The following is a 16415-nucleotide window of genomic DNA, read 5'->3' on the forward strand; positions in this document are numbered from 1 at the left end:
CAGTATTTGGGTACCACAGCCAGACTATCCACTGTCTCTACTGGGGTACCACACTCACTGTTTCCTGTGAAAACATAAGCACAGCCAGTATTGTAGTACCACTACTGTCTTGCTATCCTGTAGCATAGCAGCAGCATTGTCAGTAATGGGAGAACTACATTCTCATTATTCTGCAAAAAGCAGTGCCACAATCATAATTCTGTGAAAACAGTAATCACAATCAACAAGAGCGTACCAGATCCCCATTATTCTGTGAGAACTGTAGCACAGCATTATTATGGTGGAATGTTCTCCTTAGCCTGTGAGAATACTAGTAGTACAGTCAGTAGTACAATACCAGAGCATCAAACTCTGTGAGGACAACAATAGAATAGCCACTACTGGGGTAACGTGATACCATTATTCTGCTGTGAGAACAATGCTAGCACAATCAGTAGTGGGGTGCTGCTTGTTCATATTCTGTAAGAAGAGTAACATAACCAGTATCTGGGTACAACTATATCATCCTGTCAATGTGGAGGTGTTAGAGCCTCATTTTGTGATTTCTGTGCAGGTGTTATTATGAGATGACTGAGCTACACAATTTTATAACAGTATTTTAATGTACCACTGAAGTCTGCTTCCTATGTAATATGAAGAATGATGTGCACTTTTTATAAGTGCAGCAAAGTAAACTGTCCTGTCTCTATAGTGCAGACTTAATATACCCAGAAAGTGTAGCAAATACTACAAAAAGCTTTGTTAAGCTGATGGTGACAGCAAGAATGTATCCTTTGTATATTAACACATTTTGTCAAAGGACTAGAACATAGTGACATTCTGAATATATGGACCCTAAAGGGATTCATCACAACACTGTCTCATTTAGTTTTAAGATACTCAAACCAAAGCTTAAGAAAACAACTTGGGTCGAAGTCACAAGTTTCCCATTTATCTTAAAACACTGAAACACCATCTCCCAGATGGGGAAAAAAATGAATGCCTAATCCGCATAACTTTGCTATTATGAACTTTCGGAAACTCTGTCTGACGACATTTCTGACATATTTGAATTTCTGGTTTTTGATAAATTTCCCATTGTAATGAGTCAGAAAATTGGCAACATCTGTACTTAATAATTATTTGGCACTGAATCAAAAAAAAAAAACATGAAGCTTAGGAAGAGATGATGCCAATAACTGTATTTAATGGGTGCCTGTGTCTGTGGTCTCTGGCATTCTTTCTTTTTTGTAATTTTTTTCCTAGACACAGGAATTTTGATCAGAAAATGTGATGTTGGCTCTCTTCCATATTCCTTATATTGTGTTGTTTTAGACCAGACTGTTTAATGAAGATGATGGGGATGTGTGTTTTTGAAGGGGTATGTAAGATAGTAAAAAAAAAATAAGTAGCTTAAGTGCAGTTTGTACAACATTGCTTAAATTATGACATATGACATATGACTCCACATATGGAAAAAAAACGAGTGTTCTGCACAGCATTGGAAACATTTGCAATATTTGTCAATGTAATTAACAGTAATATATCACCACAAAATATGTCACTTGCCAATGAATTGTCTGAAGAGCTGAAGACCATAAATCCAAATGAAAACAATGAAAATCACTTAAATGTTTGGAATGGTTACCATGTACTCTGTCTCTCTTTCTGGGCATGAGAACAACTTCAAAACAAACATCTATATTTAAATTTGATGTTAGAGAAGTGTACTACATTACTTGTACAGAGAAGACTTTTTCCACATAATTCAGTACTGTGTACCCCACATTGATATGTGTGAGCAATAAGGTGCCATTCTAGACCCCTTAAATGTTAAAGAAATAAAAACTAGCTAAAATGCTTCAAAAAGACAGCCATGTCACGACATCTGTCACATGGCTATTGTGACTCCTTTTACTGTTTCTGTTGCCACACAAAGCTAGCTGCCATAGAAGGAAGTGTAAAACTATAACTGTGATTATAAACTGAACTGCATTATATTTTTTCATAGTCTTTTCATCATTGTACCCAAATGGATTTTAAAATAGTCTGTTCAAATTAACATTTTTTGTTGTATGCAATAGTAGTCTTGTTTATTCCCATGTAATGAAATACGAGTGTTTGACACACCTGTTCTATAAACTGCCTGTATCAGAAATTCTGCATCTGATTTCAGTAGTATTGCCAGACATTGCATTTTTGATGGCATGAGACAATAAACATTTAGTCTGCACTTTGTTTATTTAACATTCTCACCTTCTCCCACACTCCTTTTTCTTGTTTCTCTTCTCCATGACTGCCATGCCTGCTTCAATTTCTCCACTGATTCCCTTTCCTCCACACACCCATTAATAAGTCATTCCAAGGGTCTACAACATTTTCTGTGAAGAAATACTTGCTTCTTGCAGGCTGCTTACTAAATACCTCCTCCTATCTTATCCTATCTTCTCAGGGTGATTGCTGTGAAGCAATCTTGTGCAACGATTTGGGGACCTCCTTATCTTTTCTAGTGTCTTGTGAGAACAATTTATTTGCTCTAATGTTTCATAATATGCTTTCCTTTAGATTTGCACACCTCACTGCTGGCATCTTGAAGCCTGGTGCCTGTCATCTGTAGGTCTTCTAGAACTATTTGCATTACTTATGATATGGCAACATTACTTCTTTGTTTCTGGAGTCCATTCTCTTTAAGATAAACTGCAGGAATGTATTGGTAGCATGAGTTTCTCACTGTTATATTAGTGGTCAATTTAAGGTGGCAGAAACATTTCCAGGTCATATCTGCATCTGAAACCTCACACCAAGATCTAAATATAAATAAATACTTTGCATGTGCCTGTGTCAAACTTCAAATGCCATGTGTTTGGTCCACTTGTCCATATCCATTCTTTCTTTATAGTGTTCTGACCTTCTTTCACCAAAGTACCTATCTTTGTATTTTTTGCAGAGAGGTGTGGATGCTGCAGTCTGTTCCCTTGATATGTCTGAAAGGAGCATATTTAATACTACTGGAGCCAAGAAAACCCATTGCTGCTGTGACAAAGGGAGATGCTGCCAGCACAGCTATCTCTAATTTTGTAAATAATTATATGTCATTGGTGAATATCGAAATAATTTGGTAAGATGGTTGTGTTACAACAGCATTAGAACTGTATGTTATGTGTATATCAAACTTGTTTGTACTGACATGTGTATAGAAAAGGGTTTGCAAAATACTTGTGTTTAAAATGGATCCACAGTGTGCCCTACTGGAAGGGAACAGAAATGTACATGCATTATTGTAACTGTTTAAATGTATATATTTTAACAGTGGAAACTGGGATACAGGAGGTTAACCTCAGTCTAGTAAATTTTAGAAAAATAGCTGAAATTAAATTACTTTATAGGCTAGGCCAGGGGCACAGAGTCTGTGCTGAGAGGCTTTCTGTATTGTCTTAGAAGTGTTTTATTGTTTTATGACTTTCAGCATTTGCTGAAGATCTGAGAAAAAGCCCTTGTTTATGCATTTTTACATGTAGATGCTAAACGCTACCACCTGCCATCAATGGTTGATTTGGGCCTGGGGACTAGAAGTCAGAAATTATGTCATTCTGCAAGCTAGCCCAGCAGTAATATTTGAGATATTAATTTGAGAACTCGATAAGAGAGACGCAGCATTCTGTATTCTGTCTTTGACCTGATAACAACAACTAGAGGAGATCCATTCACCATATCTGCCTTGTTCTGTAAGTACGTTTCTAGGGAATAGTAACTCTCTTAGATATAGTCAGGAATATAGCAAAGCTTGGTTTAAATATGACAAGAAATTATGTCATTGTGCAAGCTATGCCAGCACTAATATTTGAGATATTAATCTAAGAACTCTCTTAGAGAGACACACATTCTGTATTCTGTCTTTGACCTGACAACAACAACTAGAGAAGATCCATTCACCACATCTGCCTTGCTCTGTAAATAAGTTTCTAGGGAATAATAACTAACTTAGATAATAGTTAGGAATGAAGCAAAGCTTAGTTTAGATATTTTTCTTCATTTATTTGAGACTGTCCTGCAATGTGTTTTAAATATTTCCTGTGATTTTGAACTCTGATGTCACTGTAAATCTATATTTAGTATTGTCTTGTTCTTATTATTTATTATTAAATATATTTAAACCTTTCATTGTGGCTGATCAGTCTAGAGATATTTAAGTTCTGAGAGTACTTACATATTTATTTGGTGACACTGTGGGCCACTCCTAAGAGCCTTGTTCTTGGTCAAACCACCATTTGTATTAATAGTGCAACAACAAAAGATCCACATAGTCACACACACGTAAAGCAAAAATGTAAAGCAAAACAGATAACTACATAGAAACACCACAAAAAACTGTAACGTGGGGAAACAGCTCAAAATTAAAAAAAAAAAAAGACTATCATTTATAAAAAAATATAAAAGGTTTTTTTTTTTTAGAGGGGGATATGACATCATCTCATGAATATTGCAATTTTCAAGATGCACTGTGATTGGTGGTGTTTTGTATTTAAACAGTTAATTGACATATAATAGTGTTCTGATGAAGTCTATATTTTTTAGATGAAAGCACTTAACCTTTTATATTTTTTTAATAAATGATAGTTTTTTAATTTTTGAGCTGTTTCCCCGTGTTACAGTTTTTCATGGTGTTTCTACGTAGTTATTAGCTGTTTTGCTTTACATTTGTATTAATAGTAACATTACACAATAAGATTGGACACTCTTTGCTAAGGGCCTTAAAGTAGCTGATAAGGAGCTGGCTGGTGGCAGTGTTAACTACCTTATAGTCTGGGCAAAAGAGGCATAATTAATAAACTTGTGCCAGCCTTTCACAGATGTGTGTGTGTACTGTATTAATCAAACCTCAAAGAGTGTGTATGTTAGCTGTTATGTTGGGCAGGGACATGAAGCACTGGTTGTACAGAGAGGGTGCTGGAGGTCTTGGCTTGGCCCCTCAGCTCTGATCTCAGCTCTATAGCTATGCCAGTGGGGAGTGTTATTGGATGTGGAAAAAGAGGGAGAAATGAGCTTTGGAATGACTGTGGTCTCTGTGTACTCTTAAGGGAAATTACATTTGATGCAAAGAGCCATATCTTCTAATGCTGTGTGTGTATCATGTCATCCTCTCAGTGTATGTCCTCCACTGGTGCCAGTGGTCAGGATTGAGGCTCCTTGATTACTGGTTCAGTGGTGGATCATCCCATTTATTAGTGGCAGTGATGGGATCACCACATCACTTACTGGGATTCAGTGGTGTGGATATTGAACTCATGTAGCCTGTAAACAGTGGTCACTGAAGAAGGTGGTTGTATTCTCAAGCAGCCACAAAGTGAACAGTCAGACTTCCATATCACAATAGTATATTTATTTATTTATTGTTACCTTAGTTAGTCAGGGACAGCAAGCAAGGATGTCAGCAGAGGAGTATAGCAAGCTGACAAGGAGCCAGTTGGGTGAGATGTGATATACAAAGGATTGGGTGCATGCCAACCTGACTAAAGTGGAAATTGTTGCAGCCTTAGTCACAGCAGCATCACAGACCATCGACCAGGAAGACAACCAGACTGACCTTGGGGATGTACAGCTCTCAGAAAATGGACAGTTCAGCTTTGCCTCAGCGGACTTAAAAATCCATCTGGAGTTAAAGAGACTTGAACTGGAGGCCAAATGTTTGGAAATAGAATCAGCAGAGAGACTATGGCATTTGGAGGGTGAAGAAAATGAGAAATAGAAACAAATGGAATTGGCAAATGAGAGACTGAGATGTTTAGAAGCTGAAGAAAATGAGAGGCAGAGGCAACATGAAAAGGAAATGCTGACTCTTCACCAGGGTTATGGAGGCAATGGGGAAGGGAATAACCAAACCCCAGGAGCAACAAAGGTCAGTAAATTTCTTCCACAATTTACAGAGGGTGATAATTTTGATAGTTTTATTCATATGTTTGAAAGGGTATGTAAACTGTATAATATTGACCAAGGGCTCTGGGTACAGTTCCTGACCCCTTACTCCATGGTAAAGCTGAAACTGCTAATTAAAAATTTTCTGATACTGATTGTTTAAATTATAATACTGTTAAAAATTGTTTACTAGAGTGTTTTAAGTTAATACTTTAAGCTTATAGAAAAATAGTTTTGTGAGCATAGACGTAAGGCAGATGAAAGTGTGTGTGAATATATTGCTGAGTTATGCACTTATTTTCATAGATGGGTGAGTGGGTGTCAGGTCACCACTTTTAAAGGGCTGGCAGACCTTTTGTTGAGGGATCAAGCCCTTATCAGTTTGCCTGAGGACATCAGAATCTGGTTATTAGATAGAGAATGTAATACCACAGATGAGTTGGGGAAAAAGGGAGATCTAGGCTTTGCTTCATTTAGATATTTTTCTTCATTTATTTGAGACTTTCCTGCAATATGTTTTAAATATTTTCTGTGATTTCGAACACTGATGTTACTGTAAATATATATTTAGTATTGTCTTGTTCTTTTATTATTTATTATTAAATATATTTAAACCTTTCATTGTGGCTGATCTGCCTAGAGATATTTAGTTCTGAGAGTACTTGCATATTTATTTGCTGTGTGTGCATGTGTGCGTGTGTGTGTGTTTGTGTGTGTGTGTGCATGTGTGCGCGCGCTCGCACATGTGTGTGTGTGTGTGTGTGTGTGTGTGTGTGTGTGTGTGTGTGCGTGCACGCGCATGTGTGTGTGCATAAATGAAACCTCAAAGAGTGTGAGTGTCAGCTATTGGGCAGGGACACAAAGCACTGGTTGGACAGAGAGGGTGCTGGAGGTTTTGGCTTGGCCACTCAGCTGAGGTCTCAGATCTATAGCTGTGCCAGTGGGGGTCTTATTAGGGATCTGGAGAAAGAGGGAGAAACCAGCCCCAGACTGACTGTGGTCTATGTGTGCTCTTAAGGGAAATTGCGCTTGATGGTGAGAGGTGGATCTGCTAATACTGTGTACGTTGTCCTCTCGGTGTATATCTCCCACTGGTGCCAGTGGTGAGGTTTGAGGCTCCTTGATTACTGGCTCAGTGGTGGGTAGTCATAGCTGCATACCTCTGTACTGTCCAGATTTTCAGAGAATGTCTAGATTTTTGCTTAAATGTTTGGTCTGTTCCTCATAAAATCTGTTTTTTTGTAAATCACAGAGGACTGAAGTTACCAATTAATGACAAACATTTGAGTTTCAAACTTCATATCCTTCAGAGAATGCATGCTAACACACATTCTGTTATTCTAACAACTTTCTAAGTTTATATTTGTCCATATTTCTTGTACTAAGATGTTGAAAAGTATACTTTGGAGTATTCCACTAATCATACCCCTTATTGCTGTAGATATATTTCTCTCCATTACTCTCTGAGTATTGTCTTGCTAGCAAGTCACAGACCATTTTATCAGTTTTGTTCCCACTTAAAAAAACTGCAATCTTCCTAGGAGTTGCACACATAGAACTGTGTCAAAGGACTTGTGGAAGTCAGGGTAGTTCATATACATTTCTATTTCATCACCAAGTTCTTATGCAGTCAAGAAATGCATGAATCGGGGGCGTGGCCAAGGATGAACACAGGATAGCAGCAGATTTCTTCATCTCCACCAATTTCACTGCACTGACAGGAAGTAATTACTTAAAAAATTAATGTATGAAGTAATTTTCTTTCTAAATATGTGTTTTATCTATTTCTTGAACTATATCTAAAAAAGAAAGGAAATTTTAAAAATATTCCTGTCAGAAATCACCTTGGAAATTTTCTTGTCAGTTTCTCTGTTTGAAATGAGTTCCAGTAAGACAAATTCTCAAGACTCCAGCATCAAGAAAGAACTTCAGTCTCTGATATCTACAATCCAGCAACTTATTGCTAAAATGGATAAACTGGATACTAAAATTGATACCTTCATAGAAAAAACTACAAAACAAATAGACTTGTTACATATAGATTTGCAACAACAGAAGATCCAGATTACAGGCATAGAAGGGACTGTAAATGACATGGAAAATAGAATCCAAGGAGAGGAAATCAACATTGAGTTTTTGCTGAAACAAAATACACATCTACAAACAAAGCTTGATGACCTGGAAAATAGATCTAGGCACAATAACATTAGGATTTTTGGACTGCCAGAAAATATTGAAGGTAACAATATTACTTCTTTTTTAACAACATGGCTCCCTAAAACTTTAGACTTACCAGAAGCATTCTCTTTTGGTATCGAAAGAGCACATAGATCTATAGCTAATACTAACTCTAACAAAAACTATCCTAGATCAGTTATAGTTAGATTTCTATCATCTTTTGATAAAGAGATGGTTCTTAAATCTGCTTGGGCTAAAGCTCCTGTTAAGATTAATGAGACAACTGTGCATTTTGACAATGACTATTCTTCCTTGGTAATAGCTAAAAGAAAAGTTTTTCTGACACTAATAAGGGAGCTTAAAAAAGCACAGTTTAAAACATACCTTCTGTTTCCTGCCAAGCTAAAAATCTTCCTTCCTGATGGTCCTAAAATTTTTGATGACTTAGACTCTGCATTACTGTTTATCAAAAAAAATAAGATTTTGGATAAAACAGTGGAAAAGGAATGGGCTAGTCCTTCATTAAAGAGGTTGGCAACTGAAACTTCGTGGAAGACTTCAGAGAAGAAGAAGAGACTAAAAAACAAATGATTTGTTCTATGTTTTTTTTCCTTTTTTTTCTCTCTTTATTTTTCTTCATTATTAATCTTTTTAAATATAGTTACTGCATTTCCAGAAAGCCACAAATATTCTGAAAATGATTTAATCAAACATATTTTTTGTGTGCAAAGAAATGTTTTGTTTCATAATCAGTCAAAATATCTGAGGAACTAATAACAAGCTATCATTCAGTTTGTTTCTCTTTCTGAAAAAAGAGAAGTAAGGTTAGTAACTTGATACATTTTTTCTTTTTTTTCTCCTTTTCTTCTTTTCTTTATTTTAAACAATGACATTCTATTTAGATTATGTAGTGGGTAAGGGGTGGGGGAGGGCAGGGAGAGAAATGTAATGAAAATATGATAAATGGAATAATAACTTATTTATTCCTTGTAAAAAAGTTTATATGTTGTTTAAATACTATTGCTAATTATACTTTCTTGATTATATTGCTTATGCTTGTTTACAAATAATCTGACATGCTTTAATTAATAATAATTAGAACTAAATAATAGTAAATAATATGTTTTATTTCCATCTTTATTAATATAAGCAGTAAGTAATATTCCATTGTAAATACTTTTTATAGCTTCCTTTTACATTTTTCTATCTCTCCTTTACTTTCTTTTATTTTCTACTCTCTTTTTTCTTTTCTTTATTCTTTCTCTTTATTTTTTTTCATATTAATATATTGAAATGCTTTTGATCATACAGACACAGTAAATAATAAGATGTGTATAAAAATTGAGTTGGGGCAAAAATATTGAATTTTATTACTTATTAATAACTTTGGGCTTAATTTCACTTGCATAGAGGCTGTAATAACCTGTAAAATACTTTGCAAAGGTTTTGTTATGTTTAGATGCATTTATACTGCTAAATGAATGTTTGTCACTAGTTTTTAACAAGATTCCCGCCAAAATGTTAAGGGAGACAATTTGGGATGTGGGTTGCCTCATGAACAGTGTCCTTGAGTTGTTTTAAAAGCTTCAACTCTCAGAATTCACGCAGAGAAGCTGAAAGCAGTCAATTTGACCTTTGACCCCAGAATTCACACTGACACATCGCAGATTTAGGAGGAACACTCTACCAGGAAGTAGAACTGCTGCAACTGCGACTCTGTGAAGGAAAATGAACTCTTTAACATTTAAATGTGAGTTATTTTATATAATTACTTAAGTATTTATGTTATAATTTATAAAATATGTCAGTTATAATGATTTTAAATGATGCAGTTTCTTGTAGTAAGCAAATGTGATATTTTAGAAGGCATAGAAAGTGAAACATTTATACAAGTGTTTTTGAAAGTTTACTTGACTGCAGCATACTAATTTATGTTAAAAACTTATGATTTAAACATATACATTACTATAACTCATTTGATTTATCTGATTGACAAGCATAAATAACTTTATGAATATATTCTGGAAGAAGTTGTCATGTGATATATTTTAAAGCAGCAGTATAGATATACAAAATACAGATGGCTTTCTTTACAATAATGCAAGTGTTTCTGAGAATTTACATAACTATACAGTATGATTTATAACAATTTCTATAAATATAATATTTTATTCTACTGACAATAATAAGTATGGGAAAAAAGCTCAGATACAAGTAATTCAAGGTTTTTTGGAAGCTGTTAACTGCATTTATATGACAGAAAATAGATGCATCTTAATATATGTAATGTCTGAACCATATTAGCCAAAGTTTTTGATTTAAATGAATATTAGAACTTATTTTTACAAACTTTGAATAAATTAATATGTAAATATGCCCTCCCTTTTTTTTTTCTTTCTTTCACTCTCTCTCCCTCTTTTATTTCTCTCTCTCCTCTTGGTTCCTAATATCAAGTTTATTTGAATGCTATTTGAATACAAATGTATTATATTAATTACATGTATATAGTAGTATGAATAGTTTTTTAAAAAAGTTTATCTTAGTTTATATGATGCTGTTTTATCAAATGTGTAGTTTTGTCTTGCTAGATAATCTAATTGAAAGTTGTTAATTTAATGTTAAATATAACTAGTATTAAATTGATAAGGTGGTAGCTGAGGTACTGCTGCTTAGGGTAGGGGGTTAACTTGAGTGGTATATACTACTCTAAGTTGGAGTTTTTAACTCCAGGCTGGGTGCAAGGTTTAATCCTTACATTATTTTCTCTTGTTCATTGTTGTATGTATATAGTTCTGACATCCACAATACATTTTGTAAACTCATTGTCACTACAAACAAAATTGAATCTTATACAAAATCCCATAAGAGATTCAATAAATACAGTTATATTTAAATGTACACCTAAAGAAGGAGATGTAACATTACTTATTTTGTTAATTGTTATTTTGATCATAAGATTCTTGTTTTAAAAATGCCAAATGACATCTCTAAAAGGAATTTCTTTAAACATTAATGGATTGAATAATCCGTGTAAAAGGGCAAGCCTAATAAGATACATTAATTTACATAAGGCCAACTTAGTCTTCCTTCAAGAAACTCATCTCTTGAAAAAAGATATTGATAAACTAGCCACAAACAAATATACAGTATTGGTTAGTTCAGAGCACACTCAGAAAAAAAGAGGAGTGGCTATTTTATGGAATAAAAGTATGCCCATTCCTAAAACTATTAAGTCTTATCAGGATGATAAAGGAATGTTTTGTATGGTTACAATACAAATTAATGGGAAGACTTATACATTAATTAATGTATATTGGATACCTGGAATTGGTATTAATACAGTGAAACACCATCTTGATAAGATCATATCATTCTCTATAGGAGATATTATTTTAGCTGGTGACTTCAATTGTATACTACATGAAAGTGACACTACCACTATAGGAAAAAGAAAATTACATCTAATGCAAAACATTTAAATGATTTTGCTAATTCTTATCATTTAAATGATATTAATAATCAGATAGATTCAAAATCATTACCATACACCTTTTTTCTAACAGATACAAAACTTATTCAAAAATAGATAGGGTCTTTATTTCTAACCAGATGGTAACAGATTTAATTAATTCCAAAATCATTTCATATCCTATATCTGATCATAATTCAATTGTTTTTGAGTTCATGATAAAAAATACTCACAATGTTCAGATCAAAAGGATACCAGCATACTTAACTCAACTAAAAGACTATAAAGAATATATACTTTCAGAAGTACAACATTTTCTAGACATAAATAATACTCCTGAAGTCTCCATTGTCTATGTTTGGGATGCCTTAAAATCATATTTATATGGACAAAGTATCAGATGGTATAATAATAAAAGGAAATCTTGGGATAAGGAATTGTTAGATATTCAAAGTAAATTAGACTCTTATAAACATAATAATAAAGAAAATATTATGGATAAGAAAGTCATTGAAGAAATAAATAAACTAAATGAGAAATACAAAGAAATTTTAACTCATAAAGTTAAAATAACTCTAGAGAAATACAAGTTTTTGTCTTACTCAATAAGCCCCAAATACTTACATAGACTTAAAAATAAAACAAAAAGGTTGAATAAACAAAATCATATCAAAGAAATCTTTTCTCTAAGGAAAAAGAAGAATGTTTCTAGTCTACCAGAAATACTAGATGAATTTAGAAATCACTTTCACAAGATTAACCATAGTAACATTAACATGGAACCTAAAGATAAAATAAAGGAGTTTATAACCACAAACATGAATAAAAAGCTTAATAAACAACAGATTAAACTACTGGACAAAAGCATTTCATATACAGAGGTTGTTACACAAATAAACAAGCTTAAATCAAACAAAGCACCGGGTAATGATGGTATTATACCAGAGATATATAAAATCCTTTCTAAAAGTACATATTCATTAATACATAAGGTTTTTATTTTGGCCCAAAATGAGCTAATAACCCCCCCCCCCATCTTGGCAATATACATTTATTTCGCCAATTTTAAAACCTAAAAAAGATCCAACTAGATGTACTTCATATCGACCCATCTCATTACTTAATGTTGATTATAAAATGTTTATGAGTATTTTGTCTGATAGATTGAAGACAATCATCCCTGGCATTATAGATATAGATCAGACAGGCTTCATTGTAAATAGAAATACTTTTGATAATATAAGGAGAACTCTAACATTAATTGATTTTGCAAATAGGAAAAAGAAAGATTTAACACTTATTAGTCTTGGTATAAGTTCAGCATTTGATTCAGTAAGTTGGGACTATCTGTTTACCTTACTGAAGTGCACAAACTTCTCAGATGCATTTGTAAATCTAATTGAGCATTTATACAAAGGAACATTGGCTTATATTAAGGTAGGAACATATGTCTCCCAAAAAATACCCATTTTTAAAGGTACAAAACAAGGGTGTCCACTCTCTCCACTATTATTCACTTTAATAATGGAGCCTTGGGCTAATTTGATCAGAAACAGTACTGACATAGAGGGTTTTGAAATAGATGAAAATACAACATCTAAAATTCAACTTTTTGCAGATGATGTTCTAATTACATCAGCAGGATCTAATTCTTCTATGCAGTCTCTATTTGATAAAATGATGAATTTTCTGGTTTAATATTCAATGAAGAAAAAACTAAAATACTACCTATATATACACGAAAAAATATTCTCATTAGTGATTTTACTAAATATGTACCCAATTCAGGTCAGATAACTTATTTAGGTATAATATTATCTAAAGATATTAAATCTATTATATATAATAATTATAATACCTGTTTTCTTAATATACAAAATCTTTTTAATACCTGGAATAATATGTTTTTTACTATGGAAGAGAGACTTACAATTATTAAAGTGATAATATTCCCCAAGATTTTATACTTAATACAATCAATAATACTTCCACCTACAAAAATAATTATCAAAAAACTGAATTAATGTTAAATTTCCTATGGGCACCTAATAGACCTAGGATTGCATTAAAGAAACATACTAATAGCTGGTCTCAAGGGGGTATTTCTTTTCCAGACTTTAATTTATATACTATCTCTTCTATTGTAAAAGTTATTACTTTATTAATAGATCAGTCATATGTTGCAAAATGGAAAGATTACTGGGAGCTAATTAGTATGCACTTCATGAAAATCTCCTTGACACATAAAAATATGATTGTAAATAACTCCATGTTATGGTTACTAAAGGAATTTTGTACTTCACCTATTACACCTAAACATATAGTTAGTTACCCATTAAACATTATTATTAGCTATCGTAACTTTATATTCATGCATCCTAAATATAGGGAATGGAATTTTATTATATTCCCTATAATGTATACCGGGTATGCTTTTGTCATCTACTTCTGAAGGAACCCATTTAGCTACAGATAATGATCTAAAGTACTGGTATCAGTTGATATCTGATAATAAAGTTAAAAATCTAGATTTCTTAAAACAAGAATTTGATCTAAGAGAAACTTGCTGGTTAGAGGTTCAGACCTTTAGACAACATCTCATTGATAAAATAGATCTAATGTCTATAACAGTTAAAGAATCTATTCCAACACTGATTGATTACTTGATATTAAATTTACAACATAAAGTTTCTGATAAAGGAAAGCTTTCATACATACATAAAATTATCAGACAAGAAACTTTTTACAGTGTAGATACCTACTGGAATTATTTCACTTCCATTAATGGGGACCCACCAAACCAACAAGATAAACAATATATATTGGAATCTGCCTACAAAACTACGTCTTCCATTGCCTGGAGACTTTTTACATGGAATTTTTACATAGATCTTTTTATACACCTTTGATGATGAATAAAATAAATAATAAAGATAATCTATGTAAAAGATGTAATGTAGAAATTAATGCTGACTGGGCTCATATGTTTTATGACTGTATAAAATTGAAAGAATATTGGAAGTCAATTAATGAATTTTTGCAGGCTCTTTTTACAGATAATTTCATTATTTCTAAATCTCTTATATTATTCAACACACCTGTACCTCAAAGTGTTAAAAAGATTAAGCTTCCCTTGTTATGGTCTATTCTAGCAGTGGCTAGGAAAATAATAACCAGAAATTGGATTTCAGATACACCTCCTTCGTTCAATGAATTTAAAAATGTTATGAACATAGTGTGCCATATGGAAATAAACACAATAAGGTCAAGAACAACTAGGAAAACATCTCATTATATTGTATGGGATAATTTACAAAACCTGTTAAAAAAATCTTAACTTCAATAGCATGGTATTTTAGTTTAATTAATTGATCTGATTGTAGTGGATGTCTTTGTAAATACTTTGGTTGTTTTGTTGAATGTTATAATCATATATATTTTAATTACTTGTATAAAATTGTTATGATATTTCTCTTGTATGTTAAAACAATAAACTTGTTTTAAAAAAAAAAAGAAATGCATGAATCAGGTTCTAATGGGAGCTCCTTCCCGCCATGAACCTATGTTAGTTGCTGCCCTGAAAATTGTTTTCCTCTGGCAGCGCACCTAGTGTTTCCTCAGATTTTTCTCTCTGAGTTCCCCTAACACTGTTCTTAGACTAACAAGCTTATATTTATCTGGATTCCACCTCCTTTCTCATTTCTTAAGAATGGTGTTTTCTACTCCTCAGGGACCGCATCTGTGGTCAGTGACCTGTTGAACACCTGAGACCTCTGTTACGGGATCTGCCAACAGACTCTCCAGATTCTAATTCTAGTGTTTATCATCAAAGCATTTATTTCTTTAAAAATGATGAAAATGTTTTTACAGGGTGCAGGAAGCTCCCTCTGCATTTCCCAGTATGAGGAAACACATGCCCTTCTGAGCTCACACACCTTGGAGAAAGAAAACCAAAATAAATATGTTGAATTCCATGGGTGCACAAGCTTTGATTTAGAGAAAAGAATTGGTGCAGGTAAAAGTCATTATACTGGTTACTGAAAGCAACATTTAACAAATATGTCTGATGACGTATCTTACATAGATCTGTGTTTTGACAAAGCCAGGGAAAAATCAAAATTTCTGAGTACTCCAGAAGGCAGCACATTCAGTCCCTCTGCCTTATCCTTTCTTATGGATTTCAGTTTTTTTTTTTCACTTTTGTGTACGGTAATGTCCATCCTTTGCTTCTGACATTTATCCATAGCCCCATCTAAATACTGCAGTCCACCATCCCTTTCCTTTGTAAAGCCTGAGAAGAATTATTTGTACAGGTTTATCTGTTTGTTTGCTGTATGATGTGATCTGCCTCCTGTTTTATTTAATGACCAAATATGTCCTCTCTTCTTCCTTCCTCTTTTGTATAGCAACCCTGAAAATACTGGCCTGTAGTTGTAAGTCCTGAAATTACAAACAGAGAAAAAAAAAAAAAAAAAACAGGAAATGACATCACTATTCTCCTTTACAGTTGTTTTTTGCATGATGCAGCTCACTGTGCTTCGCCAAATGAAAGGATATTTATATTAACTTTTAGACTGAAATACCTCACAGAAAAGAGAGTGATCTGAAATATGTTAGTATATGCAAGTCCACATTTCACATGTTTATTTTCACTAATCCTGAGCTCACACGTATGAGTTTCACAATTTGAAATTGGTGCTAAAAATCTCTTTTTTCCCAGTCTTTTTTATTCTCCCGAGGACCTAGCCAATCCCAACTAAATTGTTCCACAAAGAAGGGAGCAAGGCATCCACAGCCTAGGAAAGAGCCCCACAGCTATTCCTGTCTTGGCTAGAGAGTGCATGGCTTCCAGTTTGGAGATATAAAGATGCTGTCT

The sequence above is a fragment of the Protopterus annectens genome, chromosome 11.part0 (assembly GCF_019279795.1).
Source record: "Protopterus annectens isolate FY-2018-M chromosome 11.part0, PAN1.0, whole genome shotgun sequence".
NCBI lineage: Eukaryota > Metazoa > Chordata > Ceratodontiformes > Protopteridae > Protopterus > Protopterus annectens.